We start from the raw sequence: 19,695 nt of genomic DNA, 5'->3' as shown, positions 1-19,695 counted from the left end.
AAGACTACTTCACATTCTGATACTGTATTTAATCTCTAACAGAAAAACCTAAAGCTGTGATCACATCAAGCCGTACTGGAGCTGTACTGTTAGGAAACTCAGTGACGCTGACCTGTACACTGGATACACAGTCTACTGGATGGAAGTTTTACTGGATTAAAGACGGCCGTAACCTTGAGACTGTAACAAACTCCAACAAGATCACCATCAGCTCAGTTGGTGAATCTAATAGAGGTGGATATCAGTGCAGAGCTGGAAGAGGAGACCCAGTCTACTACACACACTACAGTAATGAACTCCAGTTAGACGTTACTGGTGAGTAAGAGACTTTCTCTCATGTGATTCTGTACAACACTGAACATATAAACACCATGTGATCAGCATCACAATACAGTAACATTTACACAGTTAGACACAGAGAAGTGTTTCCTGTAGATGATTGTATTAAAGTTAAAGAGAGACAGTGTGAGCACGGCTGAGCAGGGCCGGTGTGAGCTGAGCTGGAGATCAAGTGGAACAACACTAGTTTAGATTTAGTGGAAAATGTCACAAAAACCTGTAAAACTCTTTTAATAAGCTGCTGAGAGGCTGTTTAATGGTCTTCATAAAGTTACTGCTTCAGAAACATCACCATGCTCGAGTGGAGAGTCTGAGTGTGAATAAGTGAAGAGGACCAGGGGCGAGATTTTATACTGAAACACTGAGTGGAAGAGACTGTGGAGATTAGAGAGGGAGTGTGTAGGAGGAGTTATCAGCTGATAACAGGTGTGTGTGTGTGTGTGTGTGTACAAACACATGCAGTTAGTTTCTGTTCCCTCCTGACACTCAGTGTTTATAAAGATGAACAGGACAGACACACTGTAATTCAGTCATGAGTTAATAGTGTAGAAGTGAATTTTACTTCATCAGTAGTGATTGTATGTGACAGAGTTTAATCATTTACACGTCAGCAGATTTACTGTATCTATATTCTGAGTGTTTGCAGAAATTCTGTATTCAGTTTTTTTAAATGTTACTCATTTAAATTAAAGTTTTGGAAATTAATTCATATATAAACTTTTTTTTTTCTTGTAGAAAGTCCCAAACCTACAATGAGTATAAAGCCTCATGAACAGGTTTTCAGAGGAGAGAGTGTGACTTTAAATTGTGACATACAGGAAGAAGGAGACACTGTGTGGACATATGAGTGGTTTAGGATCAATAACCCAGCCTCCCCAACACACACAACACAGACGTTTACTGTTAAAGATCTTCACAGGGGTAAATACGCCTGCAGAGGGAAGAGAAGTGATTTTCAGGTCTCAAAGATCAGTGATCCTGTTACACTCTCTGTATCAGGTGAGTGTGTGTGTGTGTGTGTGTGTGTGTGTGTGTGTTATTACTTATACATGTAACATTTATCACTAGTTTCTGATTTTCTTCCAGATGTTATTGTGAGATAAACCGAGTCTCATTATTCTGATTGTACAGCTCCTTATTTCTGTTTATTCACTTTTCTGTCTTAAAGTCACCAAATCATCTGATGTGTAAAGAATCAGCACAATTCATTATCTATTCTGATCTGTGTGACACATTTCTCCTCAGCTTTTATTTACACTGTCAGGAAATAACAGACATTAATGAGAACCAATTCCTCTTCATCTAATAGTCAAACTGATTTTACTGTCAGGAGTTTACACTTAAAACAAACAAACACAAACAAATAAATAAACACACCAATTATGATAAATTGATAGAGAGATTAGAGAGTTGCATCATCACAGTTATTCTCTCACCCTCACTTTGATATTACTAATGTTTTACACTTAATATCTCTAAAGATTTTCATTCTCATCATTTGAATAACTGAAAATTCATAAACAATGTGACATTAGTCCTGATGTGTTTAGTGTCGTCACTGAGAGAGTAATAGTGTTTTACTGTAGAGGTGATTTGTGTAGTAAAGACTACTTCACATTCTGATACTGTATTTAATCTCTAACAGAAAAACCTAAACCTGTGATCACATCAAGTCCTGAAGGAGACGTCCTGACAGGAACCTCAGTGACTCTGACCTGTACACTGAATGTGCAGTCTGATGGATGGAAGATTTACTGGACCACATCCAGACAGAGCAAAGAGACTAAGACTGCAGCACAGTACTACTACTCCTCCTACTACTCCTACTACTACTCCCATCACTACATCAGATCAGTTAGTGTCTCTGATGGAGGTCAGTACAAGTGCAGAGCTGGAAGAGGAGACCCAGTCTACTACACACACTACAGTAATGAACTCCAGTTAGACGTTACTGGTGAGTAAGAGACTTTCTCTCATGTGATTCTGTACAACACTGAACATATAAACACCATGTGATCAGCATCACAATACAGTAACATTTACACAGTTAGACACAGAGAAGTGTTTCCTGTAGATGATTGTATTAAAGTTAAAGAGAGACAGTGTGAGCACGGCTGAGCAGGGCCGGTGTGAGCTGAGCTGGAGATCAAGTGGAACAACACTAGTTTAGATTTAGTGGAAAATGTCACAAAAACCTGTAAAACTCTTTTAATAAGCTGCTGAGAGGCTGTTTAATGGTCTTCATAAAGTTACTGCTTCAGAAACATCACCATGCTCGAGTGGAGAGTCTGAGTGTGAATGAGTGAAGAGGACCAGGGGCGAGATTTTATACTGAAACACTGAGTGGAAGAGACTGTAGAGATTAGAGAGGGAGTGTGTAGGAGGAGTTATCAGCTGATAACAGGTGTGTGTGTGTGTGTGTGTGTCTGTGTGTACAAACACATGCAGTTAGTTTCTGTTCCCTCCTGACACTCAGTGTTTATAAAGATGAACAGGACAGACACACTGTAATTCAGTCATGAGTTAATAGTGTAGAAGTGAATTTTACTTCATCAGTAGTGATTGTATGTGACAGAGTTTAATCATTTACACGTCAGCAGATTTACTGTATCTATATTCTGAGTGTTTGCAGAAATTCTGTATTCAGTTTTTTTAAATGTTACTCATTTAAATTAAAGTTTTGGAAATTAATTCATATATAAACTTTTTTTTTTCTTGTAGAAAGTCCCAAACCTACAATGAGTATAAAGCCTCATGAACAGGTTTTCAGAGGAGAGAGTGTGACTTTAAATTGTGACATACAGGAAGGAGGAGACACTGTGTGGACATATGAGTGGTTTAGGATCAATAACCCAGCCTCCCCAACACACACAACACAGACGTTTACTGTTAAAGATCATCACAGGGGTAAATACGCCTGCAGAGGGAAGAGAAGTGATTTTCAGGTCTCACAGATCAGTGATCCTGTTACACTCTCTGTATCAGGTGAGTGTTTGTGTGTGTGTGTGTGTGTGTGTGTGTGTGTGTGTTATTACTTATACATGTAACATTTATCACTAGTTTCTGATTTTCTTCCAGATTTTATTGTATGATAAACCGAGTCTCATTATTCTGATTGTACAGCTCCTTATTTCTGTTTATTCACTTTTCTGTCTTAAAGTCACCAAATCATCTGATGTGTAAAGAATCAGCACAATTCATTATCTATTCTGATCTGTGTGACACATTTCTCCTCAGCTTTTATTTACACTGTCAGGAAATAACAGACATTAATGAGAACCAATTCCTCTTCATCTAATAGTCAAACTGATTTTACTGTCAGGAGTACGGTGGCCCTGAAGTGCAAAACAAATTAACAAAACCCAAAACAAAATAAAAAATTCAAAACCAAATTAACAAAACAAAAAACAAAATAACTAATATCTGGCTGGCCGAGAAGTGCAATACAAATTAACAAAATGGAAAACAAATTAAAAACCAAATAACAAAACCCAAAACTATTTTTACATTTTATTTCTGTTTTGTTCTTTTGTTTTTGTTGTTGTTATTTTGTTTTCGGATTTGTTAATTTGGTTTTGAATTTGTTACGTTGTTTTCCGTTTTGTTAATTTGTATTGCACTTCTCGGCCAGTCCGATACAAACCGGAAAAGGTAGGTATAGTTTGCGAATTAAATGCTTACCGCTAATTGGACGAGACATCTGTCACTCAAGATATACAGGAAGTACTGTAGTAGCGGTAGATTTGTGTGTGTATAATATGGCGTTCTTACGGTAGCCCTGAAGTCAGTTTATTTAATTAATTTTTGTGCACTTCACGGCCATCATAGTTTAAAGTGAAGAAGAACACACAAGAAACAAAGATAAAGAAACAATTTCCTACTTCCGAGGAGCGGCAAGATGGCGACCTAGGCGCACATGTTTTTTTGAGCTCTGGCAGAACTGTTACTTAAATTTGTATCTTTGTACTCGCACAAGTTTATTGCAGGGGAAAAAAAACTCCACTAGCTAATTAAACGCATCGGTATCACTTTTATCTGTTTGACAAACTTATAATTAGCGTTTTTAACGCGTATAACCTTCGGGACCATGGCGCATTCAGCAAACAGGGGCCAAAGTGCACTTATGGAAACGGATCACAGTTATAGTCGAGAAAAACGACGAGATGCTTCTCATATCACCCCAACCAAAAACCCTCAAAAAAAGGTAAAACCAGACGACAGACATCTCCAATGCAGCCTTGCTGCAAGCAATTAACTCATTAATAACCAGATTTGATTCTCAAGATAAAAAATTGGAAGATATTGCCGATAAAATTAAACAAAACACCATTATGATTGCAACCATCTCCAAATCGGTGGAGTTCAATGCTGCAGATATCAAGGAGTGTAAGGACAAATATGCTGTTCTGGAAAAACAAACAGCATCTCTGGTGAGATCCAGTGAGGAGTTACAGTTGAAAACATCAGAACTGGAGCGTTACAAGCGGAGATGGAACCTGTGCATTAAAGGATTGAAAGAGTATGAAAATGAAAAGACACTTAAAGAGGTGGTTGAACTTTTGGGTAATATAGCCCCACATTTGGCACAGAAACTGGAAGATGTCGTTGACTTGGTCTACCGGATTGGGAAAAAAGAAAGTGGAAGACACCGCCAGATCATTGTTCAGTTTGCCATGCAAAGATACAGAGACGAATTTTGGAGGATCACAAAAAATTCGCAGCTGTGCATTGATCGAGGGATCCAGTTTGCGGAGGATCTATCAGCTGATGACCGGAGGGCTCGGGCAGCTCTTTGGCCGCTCATCCAAGAAGCCAGAAGTGCCGGGAAGAGGGCGTTCTATCGTGGTCCTTTGGGATACATTGATGGTCGTCTAATTTCATCAGCAAATAAAACCAAAGGGTGATTACTCCTGCGAAATGAAAATAAGGATTTACGAAGCGAGATCCAAAGAAAAAATTATCTGCCAGAGCATCAGTGCATTATTATTAATATTCTTTTGTTGTGTGGTTTTTGAGTCAGATTTTGATAACTGACGATATTTCATCCCTGTTGGGATAGGTTATTTATTATTACTATTGTTATTATTATTATTTTCTTTTTTCTTGTTTGTTTGTTTATAGTGTTATATCTATTTAATGTTTCAATTAAATAGTTGTATTTCTTTTCTTTCATTAAACGTTAGGGGTCTAAGAAATAATACCAAAAGAAAAGCTACCTTTTTGTTTTGTAAAGAGAAAAAAGCTCAATGTGTTCTTTTGCAGGAAACTCACTCAAGTGGCGGTGATTGTACTTTTTGGTCTAATCAGTGGGGTGAACCAATTTTATTTTCTCATGGTACAATGAATTCAGAGGGTGTTGCTTTTTTGTTTAACAATTTAACTGGAAAACTTATTGAATCAAGATCTGCTTTAGATGGACATTGGTTATTTTGTATTAAAAAAATAGATAACTGTTACATTATCTTGGGAAATGTGTATGGGTATAACAATATGTGGCCCCGCGTTGGTATGGTTAAGATAAAGAGGCGATCACACAAGCAATTATTTTTATGTGGGGATCTTTTATTCTTGACTGTATCTTTGTAAAGAAAATACAGCATTAAATATATTAGCCTCACTGGCTCTTAGCAATGAACACATAAACAAACAAAATAAACAAACAGCAACAATCAATAAAATAAATCAAACACCCATTGGGTGCATACAGCTTAATTTTGAAACCTCCAGGCTTACAGCTAAATTTTCCCAACAGAATTTAACCCTCTAAAGACAACGGTAGCAGCCTCCTAAATACAGAAAACAACAATTAGGAACTGCTTACACACACTCACACATCAATTTGCACATCACACCGATTATGTACACATGAAACATATGACTTGAACTCAGTAGATAAAACATTTACATTAACTATGGCATTAAGTACAAATAAAACAAACTTACAATTATCCTTGTACCGCAGAATTACATCAAACTCTTCCAGAACCTTCTCCCCTCTGCATACAATATCACTTGACATTAGTCTTGGTCATGCTATTTAAGTCACATTGCGCATTTTATCGTAATATATGAAATAGACTTACGCGCTCTCCCATGGATACACAAAGCACTTGCTCACAAAATCCCAACCAGCGCTGAACGAGAAAAACTCTACTCTAAACTTTATCCTATGTTTCTCTAAAGTTTTGCTGTTTAATAAACAAAACTATAGGAGCAAAATTTCGTCTAACTCATGCTTTTCCAGCATTTTCTGCGTCTCTGCCACACATGCGCTCCACACGCAGTCCTGTAATTGTCTTAAAGGGGCAGCGTCCTATTTTCCCATGGATTTCTTAATGCATAAAAAGCATTGAGCATATATCACAGGGGTTTCCCTTTTGCCTTTTACTTTACTGTCCAAACCACCTGGTTACAAATATATCCCAAAACAAACTTTCAATTTCAGAAATCTCAGTAATATTAGAGGAAATGAAAACAAAATATGCCACTGATTTTGTTATACTGGGTGGTGACTTTAATATGGTGTATGATGAGTGGCTAGATAGATCACCAACTAAATATGATGTACATAATTGTAATTCATTACTGCTACACTTTTGTAATAAACAGGGTTTAATAGATCCCTGGCGTGAAGCGAACCCTTATCAAAGACAGTTTTCTTGGTTTAAACCCGATGCCTCTAGCAAGTCCCGAATTGATTTCTGGTTAATTTCTTATAATTTTCTACACTATCAAACAATATCCAGTTTATCGGCAGCTCCTCTTACAGATCATTGTTTAATTGAATTAACAATAAATCATAAAAACAAACATGTTCGTAATAAAGGTTATTGGAAACTTAATTCTAACCTTTTTGTGAAAGATGAGTATGCAAATTTGATTAAAGATATAATTTCAATGATTATTAGTGACGATAATTTGGTCTCATGGACAAGTAAATGGGATTTTTTTTAATATAAACTTCGTCAGAAATCTATTTGCTATAGTAAACAGGTAAACAAAAATCATATCACAGAACAGGCCTTAATTGTTAAAGAAATAACTGATTATGCAAACAAAATAAATTTAACAGAAGGTGATAAATCAAGGTTGTTATTTTTGCAATCACAATTGGATGAAGTCTATATGAGAAATGCCAAGGGGGCATTAATTAGATCAAGAGCTAAATGGATGGAAGAGGGGGAAAAAATACAGTTTATTTTTGTAGGTTAGAAAAAATACGTCAAGAAAGGAACTCTAGGGTTAACCTTAATCATTGATGTAGCAGATACACAATTAATAGCTAAAAAAATAGCTAGCTTTATACTCTTCTTCCTCGTTAATATTAGATCCTGATCCTCTTTTTGAAAAACTTAGCGACTCTATCCCTCAAATAGATGAACAATTCAAACTGACATGTGATGCAGAAATAACAATTGAAGAGCTTGATTCTGCTGTTATGTGTTTGTCATTAGATAAATCACCTGGACCAGATGGTATTTCATCTAACTTTTATCGCTATTTTTGGGATTTGTTAAGAGAATTTCTTTTTGCAACTTTTCAAGAAATTATTAGAAATTCATCTTTGCCTAACTCGATGAGACAAGGGGTAATTACACTTATTCCCAAACCAGGAAAGGATGTTAGATTTTTGGACAATTTCCGACCTATAACTTTATTAAACAATGACTATAAATTGTTAACTCATATATATATAATAATCGCTTAAAATCACATTTATCCAAAATTATTGGGGAGACTCAAACTGGGTTTATCAGAGGTCGATCTATACAAAATAATATACGGCTGGTTTTGGACTTGTTAGAATATAACCAAGAAATTGAAGATGATGGAGTTATTTTATTTTTAGATTTTTATAAAGCCTTTGATATGTTAGAGCACTCCTTTATTTTTAAATGTTTGCAAAAATATGGGTTTGGTGAGAATTTTTGTAAAGTTGTTAAGCTATTCTACACAAACACTAATAGCTCCGTTGGCCTACCAACAGGTACTTCGCCCAGACTTGATATCAAAAGAGGAGTTAAACAAGGCTGCCCCATCTCACCTTCACTATTTATTTTGGCTACCGAGATGTTGGCCCTCCTTATCAAAAATTCCAAAATTAAGAAATTGAATGTATTTGGTCAGGAAATTGTAATTAGTCAGTTAGCTGATGATACAACATTATTTTTAAAAAACATTGATCAGATCCCTAAAGCAATTAAGATAGTTGATTACTTTTCAAAATTTTCAGGCTTAAAACTTAATATTGAAAAATGTAAAATTATTCCCATACATGAATGTCATCTTAAAACTGTATATAACATTCCAATTAAATCAAATGTTAAATATTTAGGCATACACATTTCTAAAGATGAGATCAAGATGGAGAAGCAAAATGTCTGGGATAGATGGAATGAGTGTAAAAATAGACTTGAGGTATGGATGCAGAGAGATTTATCTATTTTTGGTAGAGTTTATTTAACTAAAATGGAAAGTCTGTCTAAATGCATCTATCCTGCATCTTGCCTTTCTATTTCTAATAAAGCCATTAAGACTATCAACCAAATTAATTTTAACTTCATATGGAAAAAACGTGTGCATTATATCAGGAAAGCACAACTTGTACAAGATTATGAAAATGGGGGATTACAGTCCTTTGACTTTACCTGTATAAATGGTATGTTGAAAATTAAATGGCTAAAATATTTTGTAACAAATGAAAATAAATTTTGGTTTTCCGTTCCTAGAGGTTTATTTAAAAAATTGGGTGGAATTGATTTTCTATTAAGATGTGATTTTACTGTTTCTAGACTACCAATTAAATTATCTTCATTTCACCAACAGGTTTTGCTATATTGGAAATTATTATACAATCATAACTTCACTCCACACCAAACCTCAATATGGAACAATAGATTTGTTTTATTTAGATATAAATCCTTGTGCATTCTTGATTGGCTTGAAAAAGGTGTTTGGTCAGTTCATCACTTGATGAATGAGGACGGGAGCTGGTTATCATTCAGTGGTTTCTGCTTAAAATACAACTTACATGGTGAACGCAAACAATTTGAACGAGTATTAAAAGCTATTCCAAAAAGTTTTATAAACCTTGTACAAAACAGCTTTACTGACATCTCAGATGGTTCATGTGATCTCCCATCACTTCTTTTTAAGCAACGCTTCCCAACAAAATCATCCGCTCTTGTTTAAATTTTCTAATATATCCAACATCATTATATTATAACAATATTTTACAAACTTATGATAAACCAACCGTTAAAATACTACGAACACAATATATTGCCTTTCCAGTGGCTCCTAAAGCAAAGGAAACCCATTTTAAAATATTTAATGGTATTTATCCATCATCTGAGTTTTTAAGACACCGGTTTAACTTTGAACAAAATGCTTGTACTTTCTGTAAAGTTGACATTGAGACTACTGATCACCTTCTCTTTTCCTGTGAGTACTCTCAATAAAATATCAATATTACAAATATTCCTTTCTAAACATTCTACTGCGTTGCCACGGGTTACTGACGTCATCCTCGCGCATTTGAGTCATGGTCGTGGCTAAAAGGGATATATAGCTCCGACCGGAAACTAACAATGAAATGAATTGTTATACCTATTGGATCATTTTTCACGTCTAAAACTAATCCTTTCTGTAATACAAAAAGTTTTATTGTTGTATAGTGAGAGAAAAAAAACATTAGATTGATGTGCGCATGCCCAATAGAGCTCGAGCTGTATTCCTTTTAGCCTTAACTGTATTAAACCCATAATCAAAATCAAATTACAATTATTTAAAAAAAAATAGTATCACAAGCTGTTCATAAAAGTTTTTTTAAGTAATTTTAATATTTTTGGAATACTATTAACTTTGTATTGGTGAAACAAGATCAAAAAAAGTTACAGAATTTGTCATTTAGACAAATCATCTTGTTTATACTGTTTTATATTGCTCTTTAAAATGTCACTTTAATCAACTAAAATAAGCACACTTGCACTATTCTTATTGTTGTAATCTGTCCCTTTTTGCAGAACAGTAACTCAATTATCTTACCTCGGTTGTTCTCCAAGTTCTCCAGTGTTTATTTAAGTTTTTTTAGTGTTATTTGTAACAAGGGTTGAGAGAAATGTAATTTTAATTCTCTATATTTATGCACTGTACGTGTAGCAGAATTGACAATGACGTTGACTTTGACATTGCCTGATAAGGACAAATATGGTTCATAAAACACCACAATAAAGAGGAGGATGGGTACAGTTTAGTAACCTTTAAAGTGGCACTTATTCAGTAAACAGACACAATTTTAGCCAATAAAACATTTTATTTAGAGGCAGAGCTGCTCCGTTTAGAGTGTACTCCACCCAACCTGTACACTCAATCTGCTTATTCATTCATTTATTTATGCTGTAGTAGCAGTCCATGGAACAGAATCCTTCAAACTCTCGGTCAGAATAAAATGACGAAGCCTAAAACATTTCACGAGGCCTAAAAACATATGTAGCGCAAAACGGACTCCGATACAAACTGCCAACCCTTACTTCGAGTGAAAACCTGTCTGTGTTTCGTCTCACAGTAATATGTGTCTGTCGACAACAATTGAACAAACAATTAAATGACGAAAATAAAGAAAAAAATTATTTATATTGACTAAACACACCAAGCCTTACTGCCGCCATGTTCTTACACGCTAAAATAAAGGTACTTCCATATAAATAGGATTACCGCTGATTGGCCAACGCAGAAGCTCCTTTCACCAATGAGAAACCTTTCGGCACGCCCCTACCTTTTGACACGCCCCCTACCCTTCTGCATGCTGATTGGCCAACACAAAAGCTCCATTCACCCACCAGTTTCTTTTGACATGCCCTCTACCCTTCCGCACGCCCCGACCTTTCGGTACGCCTTATTGCTCCAGCCTGCAGTTATCCCTACTTGCTGTAAACGCGAGCGGGCCCCCCTTCAGCCCCCCTTCTCTCAGGTTGCCAAACAAACACACAAACCCTTCTCTGTCGCGATTGTTTTCAAAGGTGAGGAGCTGTTTAATTTGTTTTTTGTTGTTGTTGTTGTTGTTTTACTTTACAGCAGTGATCCCGTTAGTATGCGCTCACGCGAGTGTGACTATGGATGTTTCTTGCTAATTTTTAAATGGTTTTAAAAACGGTCTATCCATTAATGTGTGTGTGTGTGTGTGTGCACGCACATTTTACACACACACGCACACCCTGCGTTCACAAATGGAAACACTTATCTGTCAGGATTTATTTTTACGTTTTTTTACTCCCCGTCACTAGGAGGCTCCCACACACATCAAGGCTACTACCACCACTCAGTCGGGAGGACGAAAGCTATCCCGTGTTTCCTCCGAACCACGTGACGCGAGCCGACCACATCTTTTCGAACTGCTCGCTCACGCACCGTTAGGGGCGGAGTAACACACTCGGAGGAAAGCGCTAGCCGCTCCTTCCGTGTGCGCAAGCTCACAAACGCCCCTGATTGGCTGTAGAGCCGTGATTAATGTGGGAGCACAAGTACCTCTCATCCCCCCCCCCTGAGAGAGCTCGGCCAATCAGCTCTCTCTGTGCCTCCGGCTGTGAGAGGAAAACAGCATCCCCCGGGGTTCGAACCAGCGATCTCCGGATGATAGGGCGAGCGCTTTACCACTGCGCCACTCGGAGGCCTTTACTTTATATTTTGTATTAATTATTTTCATGTATTTATTTTTTTGGGCTGTAGAACGAATAATTTAAGTTTCCATTATTACCTATGGGAAAATTAAATTTGGTTTTAGTGTTTTGGAATACGAGCCCACTCCCGGAACGAATTATGCTCATAATCCGAGGTTCCACTGTATATATATACTGTATATTTATTTAAAGTTTCCCAATATGTCTTCTAAAGATTAAATGTGTAATTTTGCAGTTTGTGTTGCACTTTAACAAAATATTTTTTACTTTTTACACCAATTATGATAAATTGATAAAGAGAGAGAGAGAGAGAGATTAGAGACTTAGAAGATCACACAACAGTTCTTTTCTGACTCTCACTTTGATATTATTGACACTTTACATTTAATATTTCTGCAGATTTTCATTCACATCATTTGAATAACTAAAAATTCATAAACAATGTGACATTAGTCCTGGTGTGTTTAGTGTCGTCACTGAGAGAGTAATAGTGTTTTACTGTAGAGGTGATTTGTGTAGTAAAGACTACTTCACATTCTGATACTGTATTATTATTATTATTTTTTTTTTTTTTTACAGGAAAACCTACGCCAGTGCTCACATCGAACCTTAAAGGAGCTGCACTGACAGGAAACTCAGTGACTCTGACCTGTACACTGACACCACAGTCTACTGGATGGAGGTTTTACTGGTATAAAGACACCCAATACCTTAAGACTGAGCCTGTTACAAACTCCTACAACATCACATCAGTTAGTGTCTCTGATGGAGGTCAGTACAAGTGCTATGCCAGAAGAGGAGACCCAGAGTACTCCACACACTACAGTAATGAACTCCAGTTAGACGTTACTGGTGAGTAAGAGACTTTCTCTCATGTGATTCTGTACAACACTGAACATATAAACAGCATGTGATCAGCATCACAATACAGTAACATTTACACAGTTAGACACAGAGAAGTGTTTCCTGTAGATGATTGTATTAAAGTTAAAGAGAGACAGTGTGAGCACGGCTGAGCAGGGCCGGTGTGAGCTGAGCTGGAGATCAAGTGGAACAACACTAGTTTAGATTTAGTGGAAAATGTCACAAAAACCTGTAAAACTCTTTTAATAAGCTGCTGAGAGGCTGTTTAATGGTCTTCATAAAGTTACTGCTTCAGAAACATCACCATGCTCGAGTGGAGAGTCTGAGTGTGAATGAGTGAAGAGGACCAGGGGCGAGATTTTATACTGAAACACTGAGTGTAAGAGACTGTAGAGATTAGAGAGAATGAGAGAGATTAGAGAGGGAGTGTGTGTGTGTGTGTGTGTGTGTGTGTGTGCATGTGCGTGGAAGCATATGCATATAGACTTTCAGTGATCAGTATTAACCATACCAGATTTAAATACCAGAATCATGAAAATGTTAAAAGTGGCCTGCTTGCATAATGTGTGTGTGTGTGTGTGTGTGTGTGTGTTGTGATTGGTGGAAAATGTTTCCCGTATAGTGAGCTGGCCAATCAGAGACCACATGCCGTGGCGAATGGTGGGCAGTTAGTAATGTTGTGTTTTCTGTCAGATTAAACATGATTACTGAAGTTATTTAATGAGAAATGAAGGTTTGTGGGACTGTACATGTTGTTTAGGACTTTAAAGGCAGACTGGACCTTTTTTTCTCAGTTAATTTCATGTAAATGGTTTCTTCATATTTTAATTGTAATTGTCTAATTTTGCTTATTTGCTGAGATATAAAAGTACACTCGGTCATGACACTATGTCTCTGTTAATCTTCTCTCTCCATGCTCTTATTGTTATCTCCATGCTACATGTCTGTTAACATGATGGACAAAGGAAAGTAAATCTCAACTTCTGATCTCAGTGAATTGATCGTGTGTCCAGCTAAAAGCTAAAACTGAAGAAGTGGTTTAGCGTCTCCGAGACAGTAAAAACATTTCATTCTGGAAGTCATTAGTTGGGTAAAGACAACCTGACATCTTTAACTGTGTTTCATTATTACAGAAAAAACTAAACGTGAACTCACGTCAGACCTTAAAGGAGCTGATTCAACTTTAATTAACATTAATTAAGTGTAATGTGTTACATGTGCAGCTCTCCTTATTTCATGTCATATTTTGTTGCCATGGATTTTTTTTCACAGACAAATCAAAGTCAAAGAGGCTTTAATTGTCATTTCACCCACATACAGTAGGATACAGTACATAGTGAAAATAAACAAAGTTCCTCCAGGACCATGGTGCTCCATAAAACACAGAACTACACAAGACCTCACATGTAAAAATGATTCTAACAGAAGATTATACTGTAGTACACAGAGAACACGAGTGCTGCAGCCGTAACGCAGATCAATAAATTACTGTATGTTTAATCTTTTAATAACCAGATAAAGAATGTAAATAAAAAAAATTACATGGAGACTAAAATAGAGTAGTATCCATCAAGGGGTGTGTGTGTGTACGTGTGTGTGTACGTGTGTGTACGTGTGTGTGTGTGTGTGTGTGTGTGTGTGTGTGTGTGTGTGTGTGTGTGTGCGTGCACGTCCCCCCATTTCCTGGGTGTTGAGAAGTCTGATGTCTTGTGGGAAGAAACTGATTCTGTGGTCCCGAGTGTTTGATCACTAATATTTGTAAATATTTGTGATGGAGACACAGATGAGCCTAGCTGTCCTCACTGTCTGCTTCAGGGTCTGTGGTTTGAGACAGTGCAGTTTCCCAAACCAGGCAGTGATGTGAGGAAGGAGATGAGCTCTCAGCGGCTCAGTAAGTCGTGTCTCTGACACTGTATTCTCTCTACAGTACATAGACAGTGACACTGCTGAGACACTCCTCACTGTCCTCACTGCAAAGTCTTTGTTTTGTGGTTGAGTTGTACTGATTAAATGATGCAAAAAACTTAGTTGCATGATTTAGATGACTGTACTGTATTAGGCGATACGGTGGTGTAGTGGCTAGCACTGTCGCCTTGGACCTCCAGGGTCCGGGTTCGGGTTCCCAGCCAGGCTCGATTCCCGTCTCTGTGTGCATGGAGTTTGCATGTTCTCCCCGTGCTTGGTGGGTTTCTCTGTGTACTCTGGTTTCCTCCCACAGTTCAAACATATGCAGGTTAGGCTTATTGGCATTCCCAAATTGCCCGTAATGTATAAATGAGTGTGTGAGTGTGTGTATGTGTGTGTGCCCTGCGATGGATTGGCACCCTGTCCAGGATGTACCCTGCCTCATGCCCTAACCCTCCTGTGATTGGCTCCAGGTCCCCGCGACCCTGAATACAGGATAAAGTGATATAGAAGATGAGAGAGTGAGTGTACTGTATTAATATACTGTATATATGTGTGTGTATATATATATATAAACAGTGCATTACAAAAAAGTAAATAAAATTTGTGTAAAAAAGTCTTATAATGAATCGTAAGTTAAAGAATGTTTTTTATTTAGTATTTTTCAGTAGATTGAAATCAGGTTCAGTGAACCATAATCAACAACTGCACATAAATCATAAAAGGCTCATTTAGCAGAGAATGACTGATTTAAACTGATTTTTTTTTTTTTTTTTGTAAATTACTGTTTATACATCAAACAGCTGGTGACTGCTGGAAGCTTTTTGTATAAAACTCAACAATTTAGACTCTCTTTCTCTTAAACCTAACGAGATGTGAATTGTCAGTACAGTGAGATGATTATTTAGTGTTGAGTCTGTATTTAAAATTGTGATCTACATTTACTTCATCAGTAGTGATTGTAGTGTGACAGAGTTTAATCATTTACATGTGAACAGATTTACTGTATCTACACTCTGAATGGAAACATGAATTCTCTGTTAAATGTTAATGCATTTGAATGTTTTAAAAATTCATCCTAAAAATAAAAATAAAATAATTCCCTCATAGTTTTGAAAATTAATATCTAAATATAAACAGTAGTGTTTGTGTTTTGTTTCCTTACAGAGATTAAACCTGTGGTGATTATAAATCCTGATACACAGGTGTACAGAGGAGAGAGAGTGACTTTCAGGTGTGACATACAGACAGGAGGAGACACTGAGTGGACATACAGCTGGTATAAGAATAACACACAGACCCCACACCGCACAACACAGGAGTTTAAAGTGAATATTACAGAACAGGACTGGAGTCATTATGGGGGTAAATACACCTGCAGAGGGACGAGAAGTGACTCTCAGATCTCAGAGATGAGTGAAGCTGTTACACTCTCTGTATCAGGTTAGTGAGTGTGTGTGTGTGTGTGTGTGTGTGTGTTGTTATAATGTGAGTGCTGGTACACATTACCTTGTAGGTGGAGGTAATTACCTTGTGGGGACTCATTTGAAAGTGAATTTGCTGTTTCAGATCAGTAAATCAGTTCGACATTTTCAGGTTGCATTTAAGAATATTTTTACCAAGTTAGAATGAATTTAGATGATTGTTGTTGTTTTTTTGTTTTTTTTTTGCTGATCTAGAGTGTGGATTTTTAATTAATTTATTTATTTATTTTATTTTAGTTAGTTTGTTAATTAATCAGCGTTAGACTTATTAACACTAGAAGCGCCGCGCCAGTGTCACCTACTAATAACGCGGTTCAGCGGTCATTTGACCCCCTATTGTTTTGAATGGGAAGCTGCTGCTGACACACAATGATCGCTAGATGGCGCTTTCACCCATAGTTTAGCTCCAAGATCAACTTGCACTTGAACAATGCGCCATTCATTCCCGCGTTGATAATAAGCGGTATCTTTTTTTCATATTCAACTGAGAAAACCTACTACAGAGTCTCTAAGGGGACAAAGAAGGAGGGAAAAAACAAGTCAGAGGGAAAAAACGAGTCATGTTTTGCATTATAACCCAAAGTTTTTGGCATGACTTTTTTCTGCCGTTTTTTCTCCTCCTTTGTCCATCTAGGGGCTTCGTACTATAACAAAAAGGAAAGCTCTACTTAATTTTATATCGTATGAAGAAAATGTTATTAGTTTGTTCATTCTATTTGAAGCTTCTGAACGTCTCGGAGCAGCGATTTATTTCTGAACTCGCTTCCGTGAAATTATCGCTAAAACAATATTAAATTTGAATGAATCAGATCTACCACAGCAGATAATAAACTATGCTATGTCATAACCAAAGCAAACTCCACGATTATGCCTCATTTCGTTCAGTGCTGCTAGGCAACGGACCATGCGCCTAATCGGTTCACTTTGCCGCGGTGTATTATAAACCTGCGGAATGTTTCACTGCTTATGTTCATGTAATAAAAGCGAGGGAAATGTGGAAGTGATGTGTGGCCACTGAATGAGAACTAAATCAAAGATTTCGGTAACTACATCGAGTGTAACATCTGCATAGTGACACTAAACAGCCGAACAACTTCACTTTTCCGTTTACCTTTGAGAAAAAATGTTGTATTTTGTTTGTTTATATGTTTATAAAAGTACACGAAGTAGGCGCGCGCTGTTAGTTTCAGCTGAAACTCATGATCAATGGTGTTGGGGTACTTATGTAGTGATAATTAGTTTCTGCCAAATCAAGTAATAGCGATTTTATTTGAAAAGTATATATATAAAGATTAAGATTAAGAAACAAGCTGAAGCCGAATATATATATATAACATGCATCTTTATACATTTTGAATCTGCATCTACATTTTCTGTTGCATGTATAGAATTAGTTTCAGCTGAAATTCATGATCAGTGGTGTTGGGGTACTTACAGTATGTAGTGATAATTAGTTTCTGCCAAATCATTAAAACTAACAATAGACTATGAGAGGTGGTTGGAAGGTGTTACTCTAAATATAAACAAATTAAATACACCTTTTTTTTTCTCAGAGGTAAACGGAAAAGTGAAGTTGTTCAGCTGTTTAGTGTCACTATGTCATAACCAGTGAAACAACGTGGACTCATCGCTGTGCTTGTTGTAACTGAAAAACGCTGCAACTGCTTCAAAGTCTTTCCACTCCGTGACCGCTGAAATCCGACACGACACCACGTTAGGCTACGTCTTGACTCATTTGCATATCGACGGTCATTAGATGTTGACCGAGGGCTCAGGGGAGGGGTGTGTGTGTGTGTGTGTGTGTGTGTGTGTGCGCGCGCCTACTTCGTGTACTTTTATAAACATATAAACAAACAAAATACAGCTTTTTTTCTCAGAGGTAAGCAGTGAAACAATTCGAAGGTTTATAATACACCGCGGCCAAGTGAACCACGTTCCCGCCGATTAGGCGCGTGGTCCGTTGCCTAGCAACACTGAACGAAACGAGGCATAACCGTGGTGTTTGCTTCGGTAATGACATAGCATAGTTTATTATCTGCTGTGGTAGATCTGATTCATTCAAATTTAATAATGAGGCTTTATATCCTCAGGAGGGGCCATTACATATGTAATATGTTAAACAATATTGTTTTAGAGATAATTTCACAGAAGCTTCTAACAGAACGAACAAACTAATTAATTTTCTCAAAACCTTATAAAATTAAGTAAAGCGAAATCCCCTAAATGTCCTTATAAAATATCGCTGATTATCAACGCCAGAACGAATGGCGAATTGTCGATATTTTACGGAAGCATATATATATATATATATATATATATAAACTGCATATATGGAATGAAACCGTCTCGGGTTACTTTGCTGTAACCCTGTTCCCTGAAAAGGCGGGAACGAGATGCTGCGTGAAAACGCTATGGGAACATCTTGTCATGTTGCCGGTTGTGAAGCATGTGTGTACCAAACACGCCAAATTTTTGGCTTTTATAACCTCGGTCAGGTGACGTCATCTGATAGGACGCACCTGCAGGTTATAAATAGGAGTGAACCGGAAACATTCCTCAGATTGATTGTCTGAACGGACGTCCGGTCACATAGACAGTGCGGCATTGGGACGCAGCAATTTCGTTCCCGCCTTTTCAGGGAACAGGGTTACAGCAAAGTAACCCGAGACGTTCCCTTTCAAAGGCTACACTCGATGCTGCGTGAAAACGCTATGGGAACGAGAGTGCCAACGCCGCCGCACTGCAAGTGTCTGGACTCCAAGGTTGTGTAGCGTGTGCGCACAAGGCCGAGAAGGTCTCAGAACTATGTCTGGGTAGCTGACTCAAGGACCCGTGGGCCCGGAGTAGCATGAACATCCAAACTATAAATGTAATAAATGCTGCAGGAAAATACCTTTTGCTAGTGCAATAGAAGGGGCGATCCCCCTGGTTGAATAAGCCCTGATTCCTAGAGGCGAAGTGAGCCCACGCGCCTCATAGGAGAGGGCAATAGCCCAGTATAGTGGGGGCCACCCCTGTTGCGGCCCCAGACCATGTAAAAGCTGCTTTGACTTACGCCACTAGCTGATGCGGTGGACGTAAATCTAAAGAGCACGTACTGGACAAAGTAAGTGAAGTCTTTCCTGCTCCGAAGCTGTAAAGGCGGAGGACAGAAGGCTTCAAAACAATAGGATGCATATTGGCAAATGTGTGCGGAGAGGGCCAACCCTCCGCATCACAGACTTGCTGCAAAGGAATACCTCTTGCTAGTGCAATTAATGAGGCGATTACCCTGGTTGAATGAACCCTGATTCCTAGAGACGAAATGAACCCACGCGCCTCATAGGAGAGGGCAATAGCATCTCTCACGCAGCTTGCGGCTTCAAAACATGTAAAAGCTGCTCTGACTTACGCCACTGGCTAATGCGGTGGACGTAAATCTGAAG

At 37.7% G+C, this 19,695-nt stretch overlaps 1 pseudogene; it reads left to right on the top strand.

Annotated features, from left to right (window-relative positions):
• Nucleotides 1-19,695, top strand: part of LOC128520489 (basement membrane-specific heparan sulfate proteoglycan core protein-like) — a 59,156-nt pseudogene that overhangs the window by 17,785 nt on the left and 21,676 nt on the right.

Source organism: Clarias gariepinus, chromosome 1 (genome assembly GCF_024256425.1).
Source record: "Clarias gariepinus isolate MV-2021 ecotype Netherlands chromosome 1, CGAR_prim_01v2, whole genome shotgun sequence".
NCBI classification, from domain to species: Eukaryota; Metazoa; Chordata; class Actinopteri; order Siluriformes; family Clariidae; genus Clarias; species Clarias gariepinus.
Note: the sequence above shows the minus strand (reverse complement) of the source record. Positions and strands in the feature narration are given on the sequence as shown.